The sequence below is a fragment of the Ursus maritimus genome, unplaced genomic scaffold (assembly GCF_017311325.1).
Source record: "Ursus maritimus isolate PB19 unplaced genomic scaffold, ASM1731132v1 scaffold_2, whole genome shotgun sequence".
Taxonomy (NCBI): Eukaryota; Metazoa; Chordata; class Mammalia; order Carnivora; family Ursidae; genus Ursus; species Ursus maritimus.
Genome location: NW_024424452.1, coordinates 84788199 through 84794198, shown reverse-complemented (window position 1 = coordinate 84794198; position 6000 = coordinate 84788199). Strand labels below are relative to the sequence as shown.

The 6000-nt window shown below is 36.3% G+C and overlaps 1 protein-coding gene across 2 annotated transcripts in view; it reads left to right on the top strand.

Moving 5' to 3' along the window:
* RNF2 (ring finger protein 2) overlaps positions 1-6000 on the top strand; it is a 46601-nt gene that overhangs the window by 3952 nt on the left and 36649 nt on the right. Inside the window, exon 2 of one of the 2 annotated variants that reach the window (XM_040636286.1) lies at positions 3269-3362. The exons of the other annotated variant lie outside the window; for it this stretch is intronic. The gene's annotated coding sequence lies outside the window, so the exon portion shown is untranslated. The remainder of the gene's footprint in view (positions 1-3268; positions 3363-6000) is intronic. 2 annotated transcript variants of the gene reach the window in all.

The window sequence follows — 6000 nt, the reverse complement described above, 5'->3', positions numbered from 1 at the left end:
CCCCCCCCCCCCCCCCCCCCCCCGCCCCGCAAATGTATTTGAATATAAGAGTCACATTCAGCAAGGTCAGGCTTAACATGAGGAGAGGCTTGTGGGAGCTGAGACCTTTAGGAGCAAGCAAATAAGCTTTACCATCTCACATTTTCTCTAGGGTATGTGCTCTAGTAAAAGGAGGTGGTTGTGTGTGCTTGGAATACCCTGCACTATTTAAATATTTCTCATTTCCTTTCTTTTTTTCTTTCTAAGTTGGATAGTTTAAAACACAGAAGTCAAATGATTTTTATGGTGTAACTCAACAGTTTTTTTTAAGACTTTATTTTTAAGCGATCTCTATACTCAACATGGGGCTTGAACTCACATCTCGAGATCAAGAGCTGCATGCTCCACCAGCTGAGCCAGCCAGGCACCCCTCAACAGACAAATTTAAAGGTATCCTTTATAAAGTAGATTTTATCTATAGGAATAATTCCAGATTTTCTTTTACTTTTCTCTTCAGTGAAGCAGCAAGATCTCTCAAAGGAGAGCTGTTGGACAGTGTATTCGTCCTAGTAGAGAAAATAGTAACTTGAGTAAGAATTTCAACAGAGAGATAGGGAGTTCGTTAGATGGTTGTAAGAGCAAAAAGAGAATATTACAGTATGATCGACCTAAGAGCTCAGAAAAGAGATTCCATTGGCCTGGTTCTGAACCTTTGAGCATATCATTGCTCAGCTGCTGATCAGGTTCTGGAAGTACCCAAAAGAACCCAGAGAAGCTGGAGACTGAAACCTGTTGTTCCTGCCAGGATGAGGGGCTGCAATTACTGCTGCCAGGAACTGGAAGGAAGTCCTTTCACCCTTCTTTTTGCTTTCCAGTTTTCCTTTTACTACTTCCACTGTCAAAGCCTAACAGGGAGAGCTGGCAGAAGAGTCAATGAAATACAGTTGTGTAGTCTCAGCCCCAGCACCAAAGAGCAGAATCTGGAATGGTGGTTTTGGAGTTGAGAGACAATGTGTAAATGATCTGCATAAAATAGTGTGGGTTAAAGTACAATAATTTAAATAGGGAATCTTGTCCTTACCTTGCCTGTTCAAAAACCATGTGTTGATTATCTTGCCTGTTCAAAAAACTTGTGTTGATTATCTTCTGTGTGCCAGACCCTGTGCAAGGGATTAGGGATAGAAAATGAGTTGTACAAAGTCTCTGTCCTTGAGGAATTTACAGTTTACGTGGGGATGACAAATAAGCCATGTTACAGTGTGTTAAATGCAATAACAGATGAGTGATGTGCTTTGAGAACCCAAAGGACATTGCAACCTACTTGCCTCTTCTCTGCCTTGCTAAACTTAATGACTATTTTTATTTTGTATCTTGATCAGATCTAACTTCATACTCTTGTGTTCAGCTCAACTTCTATGAAAGCTCTTTATCTGAGATGCCTCAATTTTGTTATGTAATCATAGTTCTTATTAAGCATTTCTCTATGCCTTATTGTTTTAGATTGTAAAGGCCATCACTTTCTCTGCACTTTTAGGCTAGCCTAGTACTGTGAACATATAAAATGTTCAAGAAATACTTATTTTTGCAGTAGATAATGGGAATTAAAATGTTAATTGCTTTTGCAGACATTTTTTCTTCCTTTCAAGGTCATTAGAAAATACTTTGAGTATTGTTTGATTTTACAGATGTGGAATTGAAAGATTAAAATAATCAGTTAACTGAAACTGTATAGTACCAGCAGTTGATTTAGAAATACAACTTTGGATTTTTTTATTCCAGAGCCAGCAATTTTGGCAGGGATTCATTTAATGGCTAAATAAAATCCTCTTCTACACCTCTTATTTTATAGCCTAATGTTCTAAAGTCTCACAGTTACTTCTGGTGGAAAGAAAAGAAAGAAGCTCCTCATTTTATTTCCTAAAAATAAAAATATCATACAGTTTCTTTTTACATTGTTCTTTTTAATTATCCATTTTTGTCTCCTTTTTTTTCCTATTCCATGTGTTACTTACCACTACCTCTATTAGCTATTATAAAATGTGCAAATCTGTAGTATTTAATTTTGACTTTTTAGAATAGTGTTCTGTTTGTTTCCACTACCATACACACACTATTAACTTAAACCAACTTAAAACCAACTGATTCTTCACTTTTAAAAAGATGTATGCCTCCATGCCAGTAATTGCATTAAACCCTCACTATTTACACTATTTGCTATATAGAGTCCAATTCAGTCTGGGACTGCTGTCTTGGAATCCAGCCAAATGTTTTATAGAAGGCTTTACTATATTACAGAAGGGGCAGTGTTGTGTGTATAGTGGAAAGAGCTTCAGAATTGAAGGCAGGAGTCTTGGTTTCTAGGTCTGGTTTCACTACAAGCAAGATTATTGGCCTTTCTGTTTTCTATTAAAAAAAAAAATACCACCCTCGCTCACCTCACAGGCTATTTGTAAAGACGTAAGAGGTAGTGTAGGTAAAACGTTTTGTAAACAGCAAAGCACATTGTAAATATATGGAGTGTAGGTGAAGAAAGTCTCTTGGATGGATTAATGGATTACTGTGCCTACTTCAAGGGAGTGCCTACTTCAGATTTTCATATTTCAAAGTTGTTAGGGTGGAATGGAGTGTGGGAGGAGTTGTGGATGTCCTGTAATCCTTTTCCCACGTCTGGTTTGTAGTATAGTATTCTCTCCCCCTTAAATAATTATATTTTAAAATTGACATGTCTTACTAATTTCTTTACACCAGGGTCAAATATCTTGCTTCTGTCATTAGACAATAATATCCCAAACTTTACTTACACATTAGGAGCAAAACTACCACTTTGTAGATTGTTTAAATGACGAGGGCCTGGGGGAGTAGGGGAAATGATGGTATTACTGTTTTGACTGGAAACTACCTATTGTGGTTTTGTTTTACTTATTTGTTATTTTAAGATATCAATTACAGAAAATATCTGCTTTTCACAATACACTTAGCAAAATTAGAAATTATATCTGTTGTTTACTTTTAATGAACTTATCCTCTTATCTTTGATCTTAAAATTTTTAATTGGCCTATTTGTGAAGAAAACCTGCCTCATTGAATTAGTGGAAAGATGCTTTTTTCTACCTTTTTTATTTTTTATGAGGTTCTGTCCTCCAGGAATGTTTTCACACGTGGTTATAAAGTAATGAAATATGTTAAAGACTCTTGAATATTCCATAGTCGAGTATTGTCTAAAATATTAAGACTCAGTTTCTCTGTCCTTAATGTTATTACAGTTGATTATGTTTGTATTTAAATTTAGGTCTCATTTCCAGTTTGGGTTAACCAGTGATAACTTACCAGTGTAGCCTCCTGAAATACTTTTTTTCCCAGAAGTCTCCATAACTTTTGAAAAGGTAATATTACAAATGTGTAATATAGATAACATGATTATCAATGCCAATTTAATTTATCCTGAAACCTGTTGGATAATCTGTTGCAATAATTGTTTTAGGAAAATTAAGAAGACAGTATTTGTGTGCCAGTGAGGAAAAAAGTGTCACACAGTAACCTGGCTGTTTTTCATTTCTTTTCTTTATTTTTTTTTTTTTAAGATTTTATTTGTTTACTTATTTGAATGAGAGAGCACGTGCGTGCGCGGAGCCACACAAGTACATGTGAGCGTGTGGGGAGGAGCAGAGGGTGAGAGAATCTCTAGCGGACCCTGGGCTAAGCGTGGAGCCTCAGGAATCTGAGATCTTGACCTGAGCCGAAATCTAGTCAGATGACTAAACAACCCCCACCCCCACGTGCTTCATGTTATACATTTCTTAAATGGATTGTTTTTAGTTTTAATCCATATGTTTGGTATATTGCTTGGTCCTTTCAAAAATAACTTAGGAGCTGATGGGAAAATCGATACATTATTAAATTGTCTTTTTATTAAATATAATTTCAGTTGTCACTTTAATTTTTTAAGTGTATTTTTTGGGAAATTTTAAGAAGTAGAAAGAAAAAAACCCATGTTTTCAGTATTCAGTTTTAATTCCTCCTCCTAGATTTTGATGTATTTCCTTTTGGAAGTACATTTATTTTGTTTTTGTTTTGTTTTAACTATTTTATATTATAGAGCTGAATTTATGTGTGTATTTTAATTCTTTTGATAACACATTTTCTTTTTTCTTTTTTTTAAAAACATTTTATTTATTTATTTGACAGAGAGAGAGACAGCCAGCGAGAGAGGGAACACAAGCAGGGGGAGTGGGAGAGGAAGAAGCAGGCTCCTAGCGGAGAAGCCTGATGTGGGGCTCAATCCCAGAACACTGGGATCACGCCCTGAGCCGAAGGCAGACTGCACCACCCAGGCGCCCCTCACAAACATTTTCTATGCCATAACCAGTCTGGTAACATTTTTGACAGTGGCATAATACTTCAAATGGATGTTAACAGTTGTTGGATCCTGGGGTTCCTTTTAGCATTGTGTTTATGTTGGTGGTAGGGAGGTCCAGAATTCATTGTGACATCCAGATGGAAGTAATTAACAAGCAATACCCTTTGTCTCCATAAATTTGCAAGAATCAATCTGTAATCCTTGACAAGAGCTTGTTGCAGTATAGCTGATGAAAACTGAGAAGGATTTAGAGAAGATAGTCTGTGGTTTTACTGTTCATTAGGTTTTGGAATTCTTTTTTGGAGCAAGTGTTCTTGGGCCTTCAGTTCTGGACTCTCTTAAGGCACCATTATTCTGAGATTTAGGTCATGTGTTCTTTTGTGTGGTATTTCCTCCCCGCCCTCCCAGGTGAGAATTCTTAACTTCTTTCAGATTCTCAATGGGGGTGTGGATTCAAAAGTTAAAAGCCATGGACTTACAGGTTTTTGTTAAAAAGTAGAGGTAGAGGGAAAGCTGTATGAAAAGTGCCTGCAAACACTATCTTGTATTGAATTAATGTCAGTTTTCTTTTCTGTTCATTGTTTAATAATATAGAATCAGTTTTGCTTAGGAGAGAATGATTTCACTACTTTAGTTACTTGAGTCTTTTTTCTTTCTTACCTTTTTTTTTTAAAGATTTTATTTTTAGGAATCTCCCCATGAAGTGTGGGGCTTGAACTCAGAACCCTGAAACCAGTACGTTACATGCTCCACAGACTAAGCCAGCCAGGCACCCCACGTTTTTATTATAGTATTACATGGTTTTCTCTTTTTAACATTATATGAACTCCCATTAAGATTACCAAAGTCTAGGGGCGCCTGGGTGGCCTAGTCGTTAAGCGTCTGCCTTCGGCTCAGCGTTCTGGGATGGATCCCCGCTTCAGGCTCCCTGCTTAGCGGGAAACCTGCTTCTCCCTCTCCCACTCCCCCTGCTTGTGTTCCCTCTCTCGCTGCCTCTCTCTGTGGCAAATAAATAAAATCTTAAAAAAAAAAAAGAGATTACCAAAGTCTGGTTGCTAGTAAGTAGCTTTTAAAAAATAATTTGATATATACACATTTATATATATATATATATTTTCATTGCTAATAAGGAACTCTGCCTTAATGGACATAAAATACATACATCTATACATCACTTAAAACATGTTTATTTTATAAAGAGGTTAAATCTGTATATTGACTAACTCAAAACCATGTTGATTTCCAGTATTTATGAGCTGTGCCAAATTTTTGCTGTTTTCATGAACAAAAAGATTATGCTAATCTTTAGATTTATCAGAGCTGTAAAACTTCTATCCTCAGAGTTTCTGATTTCTTTTTCATGCTTCTAAGGTCCTGGCCTTTGAAACCTCAGGAACTGCTTTTTTCAGTTTAAAAATTTTTTTGATGCAAGTTGCAGAAACCAAGAGATGAAGTCCAGAACAGAAGAAAGATTAAATCCATTTATCTTTTGGAATTATTTCAAGAACCCAGAATGAGTCTCCTGAATCCCAGTCTGGCTGCTACTATTGAATATGTATAGGGATATAATAGTTTTTCTTTTCCTGCAAGAGAAAATCTACCCTGTGTGACAAAGGGACACCAGAGACACATTCTTCAATTCTCTATTCTTTTGTTGTCTTAAA